Source organism: Mobula birostris, chromosome 25, assembly GCF_030028105.1.
Source record: "Mobula birostris isolate sMobBir1 chromosome 25, sMobBir1.hap1, whole genome shotgun sequence".
Lineage (NCBI taxonomy): Eukaryota > Metazoa > Chordata > Chondrichthyes > Myliobatiformes > Myliobatidae > Mobula > Mobula birostris.
This window is the reverse complement of record NC_092394.1, coordinates 31632785-31652473: the sequence shown is the minus strand read 5'-3', so window position 1 is coordinate 31652473 and position 19689 is coordinate 31632785. Positions and strand designations below refer to the sequence as shown.

The window sequence follows — 19689 nt, the reverse complement described above, 5'->3', positions numbered from 1 at the left end:
CATTGATTAGGGAATCAGAATCAGGTTTATTATCACCGGCTTGTGATGTGAAATTTGTTAACTTAGCAGCAGCAGTTCAATGCAGTACATAATCTAGCAGAGAAAAAAATAAATAAATAAAATAATAAACTTACAAGTAAATCAGTTATGTATATTAAATAGATTTTTAAAAACATGCAAAAACAGAAATACTGTATTTTTTTAAAAAAGTGAGGTAGTGTCCAAAGATTCAATGTCCATTTAGGAATTGGATGGCAGAGGGGAAGAAGCTGCTCCTGAATCACTGAGTGTGTGTCTTCAGGCTTCTGTACCTCCTACGTGATGGTAACAGTGAGAAAAGGGCATGCCCTGGGTGCTGGAGGTCCTTAATAATGGACACGGCCTTTCTGAGACACCGCTCCCTAAAGATGTCCTGGGTACTTTGTAGGCTAGTACCCAAGATGGAGCTGACTAGATTTACAACTTTCTGTAGCTGCTTACGGTCCTATGCAGTAGCCCCTCCATACCAGACAGTGATGCAGCCTGTCAGAATGCTCTCCACGGTACAACTATAGAAGTTTTTGAGTGTATTTGTTGATGTGCCAAATCTTTTCAAACTCCTAATGAAGTATAGCCGCTCTTGCCTTCTTTATAACTACATCGATATGTTGGGACCAGGTTAGATCCTCAGAGATCTTGACACCCAGGAACTTGAAGCTGCTCACTCTCTCTACTTCTGGTCCCTCTGTGAGGATTGGTATGTGTTCCTTTGTCTTACTCTTCCTGAAGTCCACAGTCAGCTCTTTCGTCTTACTGACATTGAGTGCCAGGCTGTTGCTGCGGCACCATTCCACTAGTTGGCATATCTCACTCCTGTATGCCCTCAGAGGTGAAATGATTGTGGTTGGTCCAAGAGAGCATTCTGAGTGGCTGCATCACCATCTGGTATGGGGGGGGGGGGGCAATTGCCAGGATCAAGGCAAGCTGCAAAGCTGTAAAATTAGTCAACTCCATCATGGTTAATTAAAGATATCTTCAAGGAGCAGTGCCTCAAAAAGGCCGCATCCATCATTAACGACCCCCACCACCCAAAATATGCCCTCTTCTCATTGTTATCATCAAGAAGGAGATACAGAAGCCTCAAGGGGGGGCACACACACAGCGATTCTGGAACAGCTTCTCCCCCTGTGCATCCGATTTCCAAATGGACATTGAACCCATGAACACCTCACTACTTTTTTAATTTCTGTTTTTGCACTACTTATTTAATTTAACTATTATATATACATAAATACTTTAATTGTTTTTTCTATACTGGTATTTGTCATATATTGCATAATACTGCTGCCGCAAAGTTAAAAATTTCCACAACGTATGTCAATGATATTAATTCTGATTCTGAAACGCAGGTTCAAGCACAACAAAAAAACTAAGTGCAAAATCAAATTTAGATGAAAGAACAAGTATAGTGATTATCAATGTAAAGGTACAAAATGTCAGGTCTCTACCTAAATGGTTAGATTGGAAACTTCAATGATTTTTACAAGGCACAGTACCCCCTTAATTCATACATTAAAGGAATGGAAATATCTTTATTATGAAACGGAGAGTCCCAACCTGAAATATTAGCTGTCGAAAAAGCGACAAAACGGTCTTTTAACATCGTAAACCAGCAGGTTGCTGCTATGTCTCCCGCTCGCTGTGAAAATGGGGGACACCTCCCTCTCGCTTACCAGGGAGTGAGAGAACCTGTGGGCTGTCGAATGTCGGATGGAATGCGAAACCTCTGGGGTAACTTTGGTCTGTGTCTTTGCTATTGCTTAGCACACGCTTGGGCTCGATGACGGTACTGATCTGCCTTTTTTTTGCTGGTGGGGAGGGGGATTGTTGCTCGCTGCCTCTTACACGCGGGAGGGGAGAGCTGAGGGGGTAATTTGGGGTTCTCACGTTTAACTGTCGTTCATTCTTTGGGGCACTTCTCTGTTTTCGTGGATGTTTGCAAAGAAAAAGCATTTCAGGATGTATATTATAGTAGTCATAGTCATACTTTATTGATCCCGGGGAAACTGGTTTTTGTTACAGTTGCACCATAATTAAATAGTAATAAACCCATAAATAGTTAAATAGTAATATGTAAATTATGCCAGGGAATAAGTCCAGGACCAGTCTATTGGCTCAGGGTGCCTGACCCTCCAAGAGAGGAGTTGTAAAGTTTGATGGCCACAGGCAGGAATGACTTCCTATGACGCTCTGTGTTGCATCTCGGGACTGAATGTACTCCTGTGCCCACCCAGTACATTATGTAGTGGATGGGAGACATTGTCCAAGATGGCATGCAACTTAGACAGCATCCTCTTTTCAGACACCACCATCAGAGTCCAGTTCCATCCCCACAACATCACTGGCCTTACGAATGAGTTTGTTGATTCTGTTGGCGTCTGCTATTGTATACATTTCTCTGACATTAAATTTGACCTTTGAACCTTTGCATAGATGCTGCCTAACCAAGTGCCTCCGTGCTTTTGCATTGCAATCCATTGTTTTTATATTTCAATCACTGACAGCATTTCCTACAGTATTTTGGCTCAAAAACTAGAATGGCAATACTACACAAATACAGTATTCATGTTATTCCAGTGTTATCCAGATAGGCTTATGAAATACATTGTCACCTTAAGTCATAACTATTCACACCGGGTATGAATTTTGGATACTGGGTGGCCTGACTTATAAGATAAAATGGAAACCTTTCACTTATAATATTTTTAAAGATCTGTTATGGTTATTTTTTAAGTTAGTCGCTATTTAGACCATTATATATGGGAGCAGAATTTGGCCCATTGAGTCTACTCCACCATTTCATCATGGCTGATCCATTTTTTTCCCTTTCAGCCCCAATCTCCTGCCCTTCTAGATCTTCTATAGATAGGGCTCGTTTGACTGACAGATGCGGGTTAGTGATTATAAAGAACTATCGATATATGAATGAAGGATGGAAAGAATGGGAAAGCTTCAGCGAGGATGCAGACATTTACCAGGTTGTTGCCTGGATTAGACAGCATGTCTTATAAGGAATGGTTGAGCGAGTTAGGGCTTTTCTCCCTGCAGCAAAGGAGGACGTGAGGTGACTTGATAGAGGTGTGTAACATAATAAGTGGTATAGATAGATAGAATAGACAGCCGGAGACTTTTCCCCCAGGGCAGAAATGGCTAATACCAGAGGGCATAATTTTAAGGTGATTGGAGGTAAGTATATGCTCCAAATAATTGAAAACCTGCCCCAACAAAAGAGATTCTGGTCGGCCCGAAATGACGCCTGCTTATTGCTCTCTATAGATGCTGCCTGAACCCGGCCTGCCGAATTCCTGCAGCATTTCTACGGCAGTTCCAATCTCCCGCCTCCCCAGCTGAAAGCCGACTGCGCATGCGCCGGATCGTGGCGCGAAGCCTCATGGGGTTTCGGTGGAAAAATAATAAATAAATGAAATAATGAGGTGTGCTAATTGTTATGGAGTTGAGGGTGTGAGGAGGTGAATTTGGGGAAACAGTTCGGGTCAGAGCAGCTCAAGTTGGTGGGGATTAGTTTGGGCGCCGCCGTGTCGGTATAAAAGGGCGCGCCCGCCGCCATTCGCCCTCAGTTGGTGCAGCGGCCGGTGGAAGGTGGGTGAGTGTTTGTTTTGTTGTCCCAGGTCCTCGGGTAGTGGTTTGGGGGGCACAGGAACCCTCTTCCTGCGGCAGTGGCGGCTCAGGTCTCGGACGCCCTATCGCCGGACCGCGGACCCGTCCTTGTTGGAGGGGGTTGGCGCTTACTCTCGGACTCGCTTCCCCCGGGCCGCGGCCAAATCAACACAGGCTCTGCTTCCATCGCTGCAGGCTGTCCGTTGTACCGATGATAATGAGGCCTGTAACACATGTCGGGTTCCTGGCGGCTTATTTTCCTTCTCCTATTAGCGTGACTTGAACTGTGTCCATATGACCGCATGTTAACGAAACAGATCAGTCGATTTCAGATCGTGTGGCCTAACTTCAGAAGTAACAAGTTATATCCTGGAGGAGCTCAGCGAGTCGAGCAGTATCTGTGGGAGGAAGTTATTAGTCAAATATATCAGGGCATGGACCGACAATTCCTAACTCATAGATGCTGCTTGAATTCCTCTAGTAGATTGTTGCTCCCAATTCCAACATCTGTAGTCTCTTGTTTCTGACCTTAAAGAATCTTCCCAAAGGTCAACAAGCGAAACAACTCGTATGCTGCATAACCTGCTGAGTTTCCACCATCTTTCAGTTTTCCAGCATCTTCATTTTTTCCTTTCAACTTAAAAGATTGTTGCTCACTGAAAATACTTAATTACATTTAGTATCAGATTCTCTTCTACAGTGAAATCGTTTTATTTTCATTCCCAGCCGTTTCTGGCACCTCTTAAGCCTGAATGCTTGAAACGTGAGCAAAGCAATTCCGAATTTGAGCAAAACTGTTATTTCTCACTGTCCGTCAGTGACATAAATCACTGTTTTTTGAACACACACGTTGGATACTTGGGCAAATCTGTCCCAAATAAGCGGCTGCACCGATTAGCCAATGGCTCAATTAACCAGAATCCACTTGCTTTCTTAATTCTACCTCGGTTATTCTGCTATTAACACTGCAGCATTTGTTTCCCGAATTCTAGTTTTGTGATCTGAAAGGTACTAAAAGCAGTGGCTAAAGTGATGGATGACTTTTGGATGATTACACTGCAAATGGTATAAATTTCTAATAAATTGGCAAATTAAAATCCATTAACCTACATTGCATTATAATCAAGTTTGCATTCTAATCTGCAGTTTCCTTAATCTTACAATTTTTCTATATTGTTATTAAACTCGTTCTTTGTAAGCTCACTTTCCAACACAGGTTTCCCTGAATTTGTTGCTAGAATTGCAGATATTCAATATTTGTGCAATTCTGTTCTTGTCATTGTATTACTACCACATATAATGTTACTCTGGTTGTCATATGATTAAGAAATTTTGTTGATAATACTGATCTGACAACTAAAGTTGCACATCAAAATGTTCTTAGTGTCTGGAAGGCCCTCCTTGCCTAAATGCATGACCTGTAGTCAAATATTTAAGATTGCATGTGTCGTACTGGCAACTTGATGCTGGAAATGGTCAACAGATACAATGTATGGCAACCTGTTCATCATTCAAGTCAAGAACTTATCAGATATCCCCAATTCAGATCTTCAGTCCCAAGCTACTTTACCATTTCTGGTTATTCTCAGTCACTTGTATGAAACATTAATTGGCTTTCTTTGCACATAGCTGCTTCACCTAAATATTTCTATACAGTTTTAATTTTCCACTGAGAAATTGTTAGTTTTGCTCATGAATCTCATAAATTTAATACATATTTTGTTAATACCTTCTCTTTAACTTGTATAGAGGGGATTCTGCTTCAGAAACCAGGAATTAAGAGTTTGCATTGCTACTGTTTGTGGAGTTTTAATAGTTTGCCTCCATTTGGCCCAATCTACAGCGAAATAAATGTTAAATCAAGCAACACAAGATGTTCGGGAAACTCAGCAGGCCAGGTGGCATGTGCAGATTTTCATGCAAATGTTACTTCCATTTGAGGATTCTACAGATAAGAAACCTACCTAGTTGGTGTTCGGGATCAATTCAGTGCTGTTCCACAGACGTGCTATGTGGCAGTGTGTTGTAATTAGATATGGGATGTGAAATTAATAATTCTGAATCTTCTTGAATGCTGCAGGTGTATCTTGTTCAATAAATCAAAGTAGAATTGTTGGATTGGAATGCTGGAGTCAAGATCAATTGTAGAAGTTCCAGAATGTGTAATATACAGGTGAGGAATAGTATACTAAAATAAAATCTTGAGACTAGCATGCAGTTCAGAGTTTTATCTTTTTAATAGATAAATCTGGAACGGAGTGCTGAAAGTAAATATTTCTTTGCAACCCACATCTGGTTATACCTTACCAGTTGTGTTACTAACAAGAAAGGACACATTTATTTCTTTTTCTGAATGTATTGCCAAATTAATATAAAATGTTGATCAGAAGCATTTATGAAGCATTCATGCAAATAGTGCAGAAAAGTTAATTGTTTATTCTTGTTTTATCTAAAGATGGACAATGGCTGCCTTGTACAAAAGAGAAGACCCTGCAGAACAGTGGTGTGACTACATGGTAATTTTTACTACAGTAGAAGTTAACATCTGATTTCTAGTTCTGTGAAGTGAATGCAGTGACTAAATTGGTGGGTTTTTTTTTCCAAAAGTCATGGAAGATTTTAGATGATTTGTAGAGTTCCCTTAATTTTACAGTTTTTGTAAGCTGTTGGTAAGAATCTCACTCATTGTAAGCTCACTTTACAATTCAGGTTTCCCTGAATCTGTTACTAGTATTAAAACGGATCTTTGAATTGCAGTCAGTGACGAAGGGTTTCAGCCTGAAACGTCGACTGCACCTCTTCCTACAGATGCTGCCTGGCCTGCTGCGTTCACCAGCAACTTTGATGTGTGTTGCTTGAATTTCCAGCATCTGCAGAATTCCTGTTGTTTGCGTTTGAATTGCAGTCATTTGCATTCTATTTTCATCACCTTTTTCCTCCCCTCCTTGCTATTAAGTTGTGATGAGTGCCAAAATGTTCAACTGCTCTGATTGACAGTGAATGATTAGGTCATTCTGAACATTCCACAAACTATGTTCTAGCTCTTTGGTGCAATATCAATATGTTAGCTGAGATTACCTCTGCCAAAATAGTTTCTGAATGTTTTCTTATTGGATTACCCTAGATGGGATCACACCACCTGGAATGGATTCTGAGGTCACCCAAACTACTGAGATATCTGCAATTCATCCAAACAGAAATGGTAGAGTATAATTGTAATGGCGTTGCGGTGTCTTAGTGGCATGTAAAGTGCATTCTATATTCTGTAGCACCATAACGGATATTTGCTAAATCTAGATTTCACTGCACTCTGGCAAAGTAATGAGTTATAAAGTAGAACAGAAGTGTTGATAGTGACATTGATGTTTGGGTAAAAATGGATCAATGTGAAGGCACTAAACCTGCAGGTCTGTGAGGTCAACTAATAGAATGGGGCTTTGGTGTTGGTGTATCACTAGGATGAAAAAGCGGTGTCAATTTTATATTCATGATTTAAATTTGAGATTGGCAAAAACTGAAGTGGAGGTCATTATTGACAAATTGTAATAGAAGAAAACTTGCAGCAATTAGTAAATTGGAGTCAAGCACACAGTTGAATTGATCCATTTGTACTTCCAGCTGTGTAGTTGGATATTAATGATAGTGTCTTGAGAAATTGTAGGAACATTATCGCTTCTAATGATCAGTTGGAAGGTTGTTCATTATGTACCTGAAGATCAACTTGCAAATGGACTTGTCCTTGCTGACTGAGATACCTGGCTTTATCCCAGATTTTCCTGACTTTGTCCCACTTCCAATACTGGCCTATTTCTGGCCAGTATTGCATAACAAAACAAAAGGCATTACCTTGCTTGCCCAAATTGTATTCTATCTGCCATTCCTCTGCTCAACCTTCCTGCTGATTTGTGTCTCTTTGGGCTGTGTGCTCAGTACAAAATTACTACACTGGATATAGAAGTCTCATTTTGTTGCCAATGTGATATAAAATTGCCAAAAGGGCAATGTTGCAATAGTTATGGGGGATTTCCGTAAGCAGGTAGATTTTGGAAAAAATCAGGTTGTTGCTCGATTCCAGGAAGAAGAATTTCTAATGCCTATAAGATGTCATTTTTGGAACACCTCATGGTTGAGCCCACTAAGGAATCAGTTCTGAATTGGGTGTTGTGCAATGAACCAAAATTGATTAGGGAGTTTAAGGTAAAAGAACCTTTAAATCTGAGAACAGGCTAAAATTAGAAGTACCAGTATTACAGTGGAGTAAAGGGAATTAGATGTAAGAGAAAGGAGCAGGCAAAAATTGATTGGAAGGGGATACTAGCAGAGCAGCAATTGCTGTAATTTCTGGATTTGGATGATGGAATTGATAGCTTTGTTGGTAAGCTTGCAGATGATGGGGGCAGGTAGTGTTGAAGAAGGCTACAGAAGGACAGGAGAATGGGCAAAGAAATAGCAGGTGGAATATAGTGTCAGGAAGTGTATGGCCATGCACTTGGGTAAGAAATGAAAGTGACTGTTCTAAATGTAGTGAAAAGACAAAGGAACTGGGGTGCAAAAAAAACTTGGGTATCCTTGTGCAGGACTTCCTAAAGATTAATCTGCAGGTTGGGTCTGCTGAGGAAGGCAAAAGCATTCACTTCAAGAAGACTAGAATGTAAAAGCAAGGATGTAATGTTATAAACCACTAGTGAGACCTCACTTGGAGTATTGTGAGCAGTTTGGGCCTCTTAGAAAGGATGTACTGAAACTGGAGAGGGTTCAATGGTTCCAGGATTGAATGGCTTGGCATATGAAGAGCGCTCTGTAACCTTTTGTTAACCATGAGCAGGCTTAATGGACCAAATTACCTAATTATGCTCCGATATTTTAAGATCTTAAAATTAAGTGGCACTTCCTGAAAATGAGGCCTATCCCAACTGTTTCTTTACAGTAGATCTGTGTTGTTGGAAATGCCTCAAAGAATAAACTTGTAGTGTTCGCTTTACCCACTGGACTAGTGCTGTTAGCCCTTTGGGATTAAGCTACAAAACATTGGCTTGTTAGCCCATGACAATTGGTCAAAGTACGCTGAGATTTGTTGGTAATTCAGAAAGATGTAGTAATCTCAAAACATGAAGATTTACATAATTGAATTTTTTCTTAAGGCCTGAATTCATGTCAGTTCAAGCCTCTGGCGTAAGAATACACTTCTGAACATGTCGCATTCAGGTAAGAGGTTGAAGCCATGCTCTAGAAATATCAAATCCATTTGGGTTGTTTCTCTTGCCTATAGCTTGTTCAGTTTATTGGGCCAGGTCAAACAAGCAAGCCTACTGCCTGGTCTAGCTTACCGGCCTGCAGCATTCAATGTTCGATTAGCAGAGCCTTGGGCATTCAAACCCCCATTCATAGACTACCCCTGTTAAAGCTCATGTCTCTTGTCTAATGAAGGCTGATTTTTTTTTTGGGTGGAGGTGGGGGAGAATCCTGCTGACCTTTCCTGCAAGATCCTGCCAGTATCAAAAATAATTGTAATTTTAGTGCTATTTCTGATTTTAAAAAAATAACCATTAAATTTGGCAACTTGCAGCCAGATGGATTGACTCCACTTAAGTAGTTTGTGTTCATTAGCTTGTGTAATTCCTGGGTTTCTGGTTCTGTTATGATGATTTTTCTGTTCAACTGCTGTGTGAAAGATAGTGTGCATATTTTGATGTTCTGAACAGAACTGTAGTTGATAGTAGTTTTGAGTTCTGGCATTTTAATTTGAGTATGTTGCATCTAATGTGATCTTTTATTCTTTAAAGGTTGGGATCACTTCCTGTTTAAGGTAAGTGTTTTTTTTCTTGAAGCTAGAATGGAAAAAGTCCATATGGTGTTCCAGTGAGAGTCTGTATCACAAAGCATTATAGTTTTGGGGGGGGGGGGTTTGCACATAATGAAATTGGGGGAAGAAAAAGACAGGTATATTTAATATTAAATGTGACCAAGTTAAACAGCATTCTAATATTGATGCAATTTGTATCTGGAATTTAATGTTTACATGCCTTGGATTTTAATTTAAATTTTTAAATATTTTTGTTAGTTTGCATTGTTGTATCTGCACCTAGCAGTACTTTCTGTTGGGCTGTTCATAAAGCAATGCTATAATAATTCACCACTTGGCATCGTTGGTTGACATGCTCAATATGTTTGTTGACCTGGTATTTCTGGATGATACATAAGCCAATATTTTAAGCTAGTCAACTTGTATTTTGGAAGTATTTTGCTGACCCAATAATATTCTTTACAGGTGTTTGAATATTGTGCATCAACAGAAATGATCACTGCATTCTCCTTTTAAGGTGAGTGTATCGCGATGATTAAAACTGAGGCACACGGAAGCTGTAACTGGAAACAAAGTCTTTACTCATGCAGCAAACTTCCAGGAGAATCAAAGAGAATTACTCTCCCAACATGTAGTTTTATACCTAGCATAAAGTAACAGTCAATGATTAACTACAGTTTTAATTGTTATGAACACTTTGATAGGTAAACTTACAGAAATGGTAACACACCCCAACTAGCAGAACCCTTTTGAACATTCAATAATCATGTCGATTCCAAAAGTCTCATACACATTCCAGACCTTAATATACCCCTTTTATTACAGTGCTCCATAAATATACAACTAAGATTCCCCTTAACCTTGAAGGTTCCATGACAGAACAGATCTGTCCTGAGTGACAGATCTTTATCAATGTACTAACGGGAAGACAGTAGATGACTGTCTGCTGTATTAATAGACATTCAAATTCTGTACCTACACTCAGTGATTGATTTCACAAACTACAAAGCATCACTTGTAAGTTAAATTGTGTACAGCTTTTATTTCCTGAAGATTGCTCCTTGTTTTTAGTTAATCCATTATTATGCCATTTATTAGAATGATCCCTAACAATTTAAATCTTGTGGGGGAAGTGTTTAAAATTTGTTCATTAAAGTACCTGATTTAAGCTGTTACTCAAGTTAAATATGTTGATTTGGTTGGCAAAGTAACTTGCTTAAAGTAGCTGGTCACTTACCAAGGCTAACAGAAATACAGTCTCTGTTCTGCTGTGGAGATGACCATAAAGTAAAGCCATCCCAACTGGTTGTAGTTGCTCTTTGTAACGCAATTAGTCGGGAACATTTATTGCCACCTTTCAATACCATTTACTTTAATTTTTGTACCTTGCTACAACTATTTGGGTAAAGATTTTGATGACCCTTACAGCCTACTGCTAATTATATAAAATAAATGTATAGGAATAGTTTTGTGTGGGGGTGGGGAACTGCATGCATAATTCAGTTCTGGAAGAAAAACTTTAATATGCATCACTTCACTTTGGGCTGCTTACAGTTTGAAGTTGGGACCTGAGTGGAAGATTTCATGATGATGAATAATGCTTGGGATATTCCCTCTTTTAAAGAAAAGGTAATTATCTTCTATAACTAGCTTTTGGGTACTTTTAAGGGAAGCAGTTTTATTAAGCCAGCAGTTTGATCTTGGGTCATTTCAAGGGGAGTTTTTGGACACAAATCCACTAACTCTCAACGCAATGACCAAATAGTATCATCCTGTGTTTAGTTACTGCAGACTTGTGTTTTGCAGTCTATGCTCGCAGGATACACAGATGTCTTCAGTGTCTCGGGTTACATATGAAGCACTAAAATTTCAGTTACAGGCAATGGTAACATCAGCCACTTAAATGTCATTTCAAAAGTTGTTAGCTTTGGAGGGGTGGGTCATCACTTCAATTTGGCTGTACTGTTTTGCTTGGTTACAGTTAAAAACCTTTAATACCGTTGGGCAAATGCTACTGTCTAACAAGGAAACTTCAGTTTTAATATGCACTGACTTCAGTATCACTGTTATGACTAATAGTAAATGGAGAGAAGAAATTTACCCATAAACTTTGCCAGAAATAAGTCTAAATTGTTTTACTTTATTGCTTTTAGGGTTACATACTGTACAAAGCCAGAAGATTGGTACAATGAACTTTGGATTCATCATTTCACAGAGGTTAATCACTGCATCTGAAAATTGATGTGGTTAAATTGGTAGATCGTTCAAGGAAAGCATTACAAGTGCATACCAAAAAAGTGAAAACCTTGTTTACATATAGCTCAATTTTATGTAAAGGTGTATAGTTTATAATTCTGTATTTGATTTATTGCCACATCGAACAAGAATAAAATTATTTGCCTGAATTGCTTGTAGCTTTTTGATTTTGTAAATGAGACATAAAATTATAATGTGCATTTATATAAATGTCACTTGTGTCCATGATGTTAAAATTGTTTATTGAATGGCATTGTTAACCTAATAACCCACTGTGACTATCTTTGCAAGCCAACCTGTAGATGAGGGATGAACTATATAAAATAGATTTTTGGAACATCTGGGGTTGAGGATGTGTAACAGGAAAATATATGCTGGGTTAAACTAGTTTTTTTTTACTGTACTGTGGAGAGTAAATCAGTGTTCACAGGTCCAAAGAACAAAGAAAGAGGGAGCAACAGAATGTAAGTTACATTGTACAATAAGCCTGATCAGCCACGTGGCAAAGATTGTTCTCAGTAATCATGATGAGAGCAAGATGCCGTATAAAACCAGAAATCAGTAAAGAACAATGCGGCTTTGTGAAAAACACTGGAACCAGAAATGCAATTTTCATGCTACAGGTGATCTGTGAATGAGCCATCCAGGTAAAAAAGACATCTACCTATGTTTCATTGACTATACAAAAGCTTTTAACACTCAGACAGCAAGATCTTCTGGATATGGTTCAAGATCTTGACATAATGGGAAAGATAGATGCTTCTTAGAAACACTTACTGGGACCAGACAGCATCCATCAGAATAGGAGAAGTGAGTGAGCATGTGAATAGCATGAGAGGAGTCAGGCAAGGTTGTGTCTTTTCACCAGACTTATTCAACCTATATAGTGAAAATATCTTGAGAAATTTCAAAGATATCAAAGGATTCACAATTGGAGGCCATAATATAAATAATATCAGATGCTGATGACATCATACTAATAACTGACTTAGAAACAAAACTTCAAGAACTACGCATTATAGTGGCAGCAGAAAGTAATCACAGAGGCCTCTCAATCAACACCAAGAAGACAGAAAGCATAGTCATTGCCAGAAAGACATCCCACAATATGTGATCAAGGTCAGAAATACAAACATCAAACAAGTCAACATTCAGATATCTTGGCAGCCTAATAACAATGGCAGGTGTGACACAGATATCAAGTACAGAATAGCAATGGTGAAAGAAGCTTTCCAAAAAATGAAGACTATTAACAGACAAAGATAAGCATGAACACTAAAAACAGAATACTGCAGTGCTACATTTATTCTATCCTGACTTATGGAAGTGAATGTTGGACCATTTCCCCAACAATGGAAAAGAGACTAGAAGCAGCTGAATTACGGTTCTACAGGAGAATGTTAAAAATATCATGGACCACACACACATCAAATGAAGAAGTTCTCAGAAGAGCCCAAGCAGTTAGATCACTCCTACCAACAATAAGAGAAAGGCAATTCAGATTCCTAGGACACATCATGCAGAAAGATGAGCTAGAAAAACTCATGTTCTCTGGAAAGATCGAGGGGAGCAAACCTAGAGGAAGACCTCAGTTTATGTACATCAAGAGCCTAACCAGGTGGTCACACATCAAGGAAATGGAAGTCATCCAAAGAACAAAGGATAGATCTATATGGAAAACCATGGTCACCAACGTCTGCATTGGATATGATACCTAGACAGACCGTGGAGAGCATTTTGACTGGTTGCATCACTGTTTTGTATGGGGGGGGGGGTGCTTCTGCAGAAGAGCACAGTAAACTGCAGAGAGTTGTTAAAGTAAGTTGGTCAGCTCCATCATGGGCATTAGACTGTAGTATCCAAGACATCTTCAAGGAGTGGTGCCTCAAAAAGGCTGTGTTCATCATTAAGGATCACCACCACCCAGGATATGCCCTCTTATTGTTCATCAGGAAGGAAGTACAGAGACCTGAAGGTAATTCAGGAGCAGCTTTTTTGCCCTCAGCCATCAGCTTTCTGAATGGATATTAAAACCATTAACTCTGTCACTACATTATGCTTTTGCACTACTTATTTAACTTTAATATACACCAGTTTATGTATTGCTTTATACTGCTGCTACAAAGTAAAACAAATTTCAGGACATGGTAATATTAAACATGATTTTGATTCTGAATTTATGCCCTATTGCACTTTAAATGAAACATATCTTGAACGATTAACAACTACATGAGGAAGGTTACACTTTCACCATTTAATACAGAGAGCTGCTAAATTTTTCTTCAGTATTGAGTGCAAGTGAAATGTGCCATTGGAGGGCAGTAGCTGTCCTTCAATGGTTTAGATGGAGACTTGCCTGTTTGGTAACGAGCAATTATTTGTACAAACTTTGTACAATGTGATTAGCCTTTCCTTTTCCTTGCAGAATCAGATCCAGAAGTAGCTCTTGTGCACCTTATCCTGTCACGCATTCTCCCATGATGGTTCTGAAAACAAAAGTAGCTAAGGACCAGCTAACAAGTTATTGCCAAAATAATGCATCTGCAGTAACTACATACAACTAATTTGTGCTGAATTATTTTTAATAGGTCTGTTTCATGGGCTATTTTGACATGTTGAAGATTTTTTTTCTAATGGTAGAGATGTTGGGTCAGTCAAAAAGTGGATCTGAGGAGCAAACAGCCAGAGGTAGAAGCTGATGAAATGTTTAAAGTGTGAGAATAGGAAAGGAGTAAGGAGTTGAGCCTAGTGCTTGATTAATGAGGAGGTAGGCTGTAAGGGTGCATTTTAACCATTTTCTGTGTGGCTTTGCTAGTACATTGATTTTAGATTTCTCAGGGATGAGGCCTTAATCAAGGACCTCTTGATAAGAGGTGAGTCAGCTGCTTACTAAGATGTGGCAAACATGAGAGGGATTTTGACAGCTCTACCTTGCTAACACAAATCACCATGTAGCGCCCGGAACCTCCAAGTGTTGCAAACTAATCCCTCTAACATGATGTCTAACAGGAGGCGGATCAAATGGCCTGTAGCTAACATGACTTCACTGTGGAAGCAGTTTGATGAAGATGTTAACCAAATTCTGGAGGCAACGGCGAAGGGAGGAGTTGATAGGAAGCTGCAAGCCATGCCCAGTGGAGGTTGGTTGTAGGGGATTCGTAGCCCATTCTTTAGTTAGAGCCTTCAGCATTTTGGGCATTGAGGGAGAGAGGAAGAGGAGAGTCATCCACAGTACCACCGATGCGGCAGAGAGGGCCTCAAGATGGCTGTGGCTCAAAAGAGGGGAGCCATGGAGTCACAAGTAGCTAGCCATCTGGACACAAACTAGGGTCTGATCAACCCCGGCTGGGTCATCTGGAGGAGGTTGTATGATATTGAAAGACCCGAAACACCCGATGATTCCAGGAACATCACTGAAGATGTGTCCAGAGGCATCAATAGATGTATGTACACAACCACTGGGGGGAAAATAACTTCTGACAAGGCAACCTTATGTTGGTGTGAACTACAGGACAATTTGTTTCCCTAATTATGATGAAAAATATACTTAATATAATCAGTTAAGATCCTTAATGATTAGCTGCAGGTAAGTGTCGCTTGAACTGATTGTCCCTTTATGAAAAGGATACCACACTGAATTTATGAGCTGCCTCGAAATTTTTACTCCATGCTCACAGTAGATGGCGCCATCTGGAAAGACTTGCAGCCAGTAAAGATAATCTCAAAAGCCTATGCAGAAAATCACCGTGATCTGAAATGGTAGTTTATACCAAAAGCATTTATTTAGGGAATTTGCAAAAGGAATCAATAAAATATTCTGTAAATTCAGTGCTGCTGCATAATAAGCAAACTTTTATAGTTTATTAAATAGTTTTAATTAAGTGTTGGTGTTGAATTCTTTATTATAGTTATTTTTAGTTGAAGTATCAATAAGGTTCTTGTATTTTGTACTTTTCCAGCAATACTTCATTTCACAGCTTTGAGGTTATATTTACTAAGGAGACCTTGAAGACATGTGAGCCAGAAATTAAGTTTTTTTTTAATGGCTTTAGTGGTTCAAATTCAGCTTCTGAAGTTTTTCCTCCTGAGCTTTAATTTTTTTCAAATCCCCAGCAGACTTGGAATGCACTTAGTTGGTAAAGGAAGAGATTCAGGAGGTGAAATAATTGGCTGAGCATTAGGTCAGATTTCAAATTTTACTTATAGTTACATGATCTGTGTAGTGTAAAATATAAAATGTTTAATGAAATTCGCTCTAATAATGTGGTTCAGTACTTAATGTCCAGGTGTGAGTCTAAAGACTGAAACAAACTAATTCAGTATTTAGGCATAGGTGAGAGTGACCAAGTATTATCCAACCCTAGATACTATGTAAGAAGAGGTGCTGAGCCTTCTTGAACTACTGTACTCTGGTTGTGCTTTGTTACAACTGCATATCTTGCTTGGTCTCCACAAAAGTTAGTTAAGTCAGCCACTTTATTGCTTATGTCCTAAAAAGAGAACAGATTTCACACCTGAGGGACCACAAAGATGATATCCCACTAAAACGCCAGGTCAGACTGCCTTATAACAAAAACATCCTGCAGCAACCAGTTAAGTAGGTAGGCTCTTTAATTCTGTGCTGCTGCTTGAAGGGAAAAAAATGGATATTGCCTGAGTTGAGCCTTGTGGTTAATAAGATTGATGAAAGTCATTTCTTCAGTTAGTGGCTTCTTTATTTGGGGAAGTCCTGACATACAGTAAAGCTGCAGGGTCAAAATGAAAAGGTGATGAATTCATCAATAATAGTACAATGTGCCAAGCTGTCCTTCATGTTTGCCCAGACTTCGAAAGAGAATTGAGGCTCCTCATGAGCTTGTGAGTGTGGGACTTTTTCTGCAACACAGAAGTCATCTACTGGCTAGAGATGAAGTGCTGCTTCACTGTTATGCTCAGCACCGAGACCAGTGCTGGAGTTGATTGCGCTTAATCAGGGGCCAGCAACACTTTGCTTGGAGCTCCTCACCTTTATACAAGTCATTTGAATGGAATTGCCAACCCAGATTGCATAGGCAATTATATTTGTATATGCTTCTTAACCTTCAATTAATTTTAGTGCTTCCAATTAAATTGTGAGGTCAAAGTGTAATGCTATATTTAAATACTTAATTATCTCTAAGCTGGTCTTTAAAAAACATTTGATGTTATGAACTGTGTAAATCAATGACAGCTCTGAGTGTTTCTGATTATGATTGACACTTAAAACAGCCATTGACAACAGCAAGCTGTCAAATGAACACCAGCACGTACCTCCTAAGGCCCATTCTCCATTCGTGGACTTCTCCACCTTACGTGGCATCGTGGTCTCCAATATGGTTGAGCTGCCGGGCTACAGAAGCCTGGCTCTGGGATTGTACAGGAGACAACCTCAGGTCCAACAACAGAGGACCATCTGACATCCAGCCCATTCCTGACCTCTGCTGTAATGTGCTGGTGAGGAAGTCCCAATCTCACCCACCCATGAAGAGCTGGGCCAAGTTTAGTCTGATCCATTATAACCACTTTGAAATGAGTAAGACACACAAATGGAGTAAGGCAGTTGGGCACAACCCGTTTAACAGGACTTTGCACTTAAAATGATTTTTCTCTTTGAAGTTCACTCTGAACCAAGTTGATGACTAACATCAATGTCCATGGAAGGGATTGGTCCTGCCGCTGTCTGTAAGGAATTGATATGTTCTCCCCATAGTTATGTGGGTTGCCACTAGTGCTCTGGTTCTCTCCCAGAGTCCAAAGATATATCAGTTGGTAGTTTAATAGGTGATTGTAACTTGTCCCATGATTAGACTAGGGTTAAATTGGGGTTTGCTGGGCAGCATGGCTCGAAGGGCCTATTCTGCACTGTATCTCAATAAGTAAATAAAATGGAAATGCCGTAGACTGCAACATTTGACATAATTTCTACAACACGCCCATGTCTGAAAAGATACTTCTGAAAACTAATGGAACTGTGAAGTGGGTGAAGAACAGTGGATAAGACTCCTGCACCAACTTTCACCCCAGCCACTTGGGAAGCAAATAGTATTCTGGAAAATCTGCTGGAGCTGTAGAAAATGGAAACCTGTCTGCAGCTGAAATCAGCCCCACTTTCAGAACCTCCACGGGTACGTAAGTACGAGCTTCCCGGTTCAGAACGTTTGTTTAGTGATGTAAAATATCTCCACAATCTGTGACACATACAATATGTGGAATCATCGAACGCCGGCTCCATCCACCATCTAGGTCTTGGTGGGATCACTCTTTGACTGGAACCTCATCTACCAGGAGCTAAGTTTCAAATGGCATCACTCTCAAGATCTCAATGTTCAAAGTGGTCATATGAGCAGTATTGGTCTTTTGTGAATGCAATGTATTGACTTGATGATTCTCTGAATATAAATAAACACAGAAAAATACAGCACAGAAACAGGCCCATCGTGCTGAACCATTTATACCTCCTATTCCCATTGACCTGGACCTGGGCCACAGCCCCGTATACCTCTGCCATCCAATTACCTATACAAACTTCTCTTAACCATTGAAATGGAGCTTGCATGCACTACTTGTGCTGGCAGCTCGTTCTACACACTCAAGACCCTCCGAGTGAAAAAGTTTCCCCTGATGTTCCCCTTAAACTTTTCACCTTTCAGGGATAAGTTTTTTTACGTAGAGAGTGGTGAGTGCATGGAATGGGCTGCTGGCGATGGTGGTAGATGCAGAAATGATAGGGTCTTTTAAGAGACTCCTGGATGGCTACATGGAGCTTAATAAAATAGAGGGCTATGGGTAAAGCCTAGGTAGTTCTAAGGTAGGGACATGTTCGGCACAGCTTTGTGGGCCGAAGGGCCTGTATTGTGCTGTAGGTTTTCTATGTTTACCCCTCATAATTTTGTATACCTCTATCAAATCTCCCCTCAGTCTTCTATGTTCCAAGGAATAAAGTCCTAACCTATTCAATCTTTCCTTATAACTCAGGTCCTCCAGTCCCAGCAACATCCTCGTAAATTTTCTCTGTACTCTTTCAACCTTATTTACATCTTTCCTGTAGGTAGGTGACCAAACTGCACACAATACTCTAAATTAAGCCTCAACAACATGTTATACAAATTCAACATAACGTCCCATCTCCTGCACTCAATACTTTGACTTATGAAGGCCAATTTACCAAAGGCTTTCTTTATGACCCTATGTACGTCTGCTGCCACTTTCAATGAATTATGGACCTGTATTCACAGATCCCTTTGTTCTAACGCACTCCCCAGTGTCTTACTGTTTACTGTATAAGATCTACCCTGGTTGGTCCTACTGAAGTGCAAAACCTTGCATTAAATTCCATCTGCCATTTTTCAGCTCATTTTTCCAGCTGGTCCAGAAGCTTTGATAGGCTTCTTCACTGTCCACGACACCTTCTTTCTTGACAAATTTGATGACCTAGTTAACCACAGTAACATCCAGGTCATTGATATAGATGACAAATAACAGCAGACCCAGAACTGATCCCTGTGGCTCCACTAGTCACAGGCCTCCAGTCAAAAAGGCAAACATCTACTACCACTCTCTGGCTTCCCCCACAAAGCCAATATCTAATCCAATTTATGAACTCATCTTGAATGCTAAGCGACTGAACCTTCTTGACCAACCCTCCCTGGAGATCTTGTCAAATGCCTTGATAAAGTCTGTGTACACAACATCCATTGCCTTGCCTTCATTAACTTTCCTGGTAACTTCCTTGAAAAACTCTATAAGATTGGTTAGTCACAGCCTACCACACACAAAGCCATGCTGCCTGTCCCTAATCAGTCCCTATCAATCCAAATATTCATACATCTAGTCCCTTAGAATACCTTCCAATAACCTTCCCTCTACTGATTGCATTGTGTTTTCTCGATAGATTTTCGAATGAAGTTCATTGAAATAAAAGCTTTTCAGCACAAAGCAAAAACTTTTACCAAAGG

General features: G+C 39.8%; 3 non-coding genes across 3 annotated transcripts; all 3 read left to right on the top strand.

Annotated features, from left to right (window-relative positions):
* Window positions 1-5866: 5866 nt before the first annotated feature.
* LOC140187935 (small nucleolar RNA SNORA40) lies at window positions 5867-5993 on the top strand. The gene has a single exon (XR_011883187.1). It is a non-coding gene; the product is annotated as a small nucleolar RNA SNORA40 (small nucleolar RNA).
* A 2560-nt stretch (window positions 5994-8553) lies between these two features.
* On the top strand, window positions 8554-8688 carry LOC140187934 (small nucleolar RNA SNORA18). The gene has a single exon (XR_011883186.1). It is a non-coding gene; the product is annotated as a small nucleolar RNA SNORA18 (small nucleolar RNA).
* A 1032-nt stretch (window positions 8689-9720) lies between these two features.
* On the top strand, window positions 9721-9857 carry LOC140187931 (small nucleolar RNA SNORA8). Its single transcript, XR_011883183.1, has one exon. It is a non-coding gene; the product is annotated as a small nucleolar RNA SNORA8 (small nucleolar RNA).
* Window positions 9858-19689: the final 9832 nt, after the last annotated feature.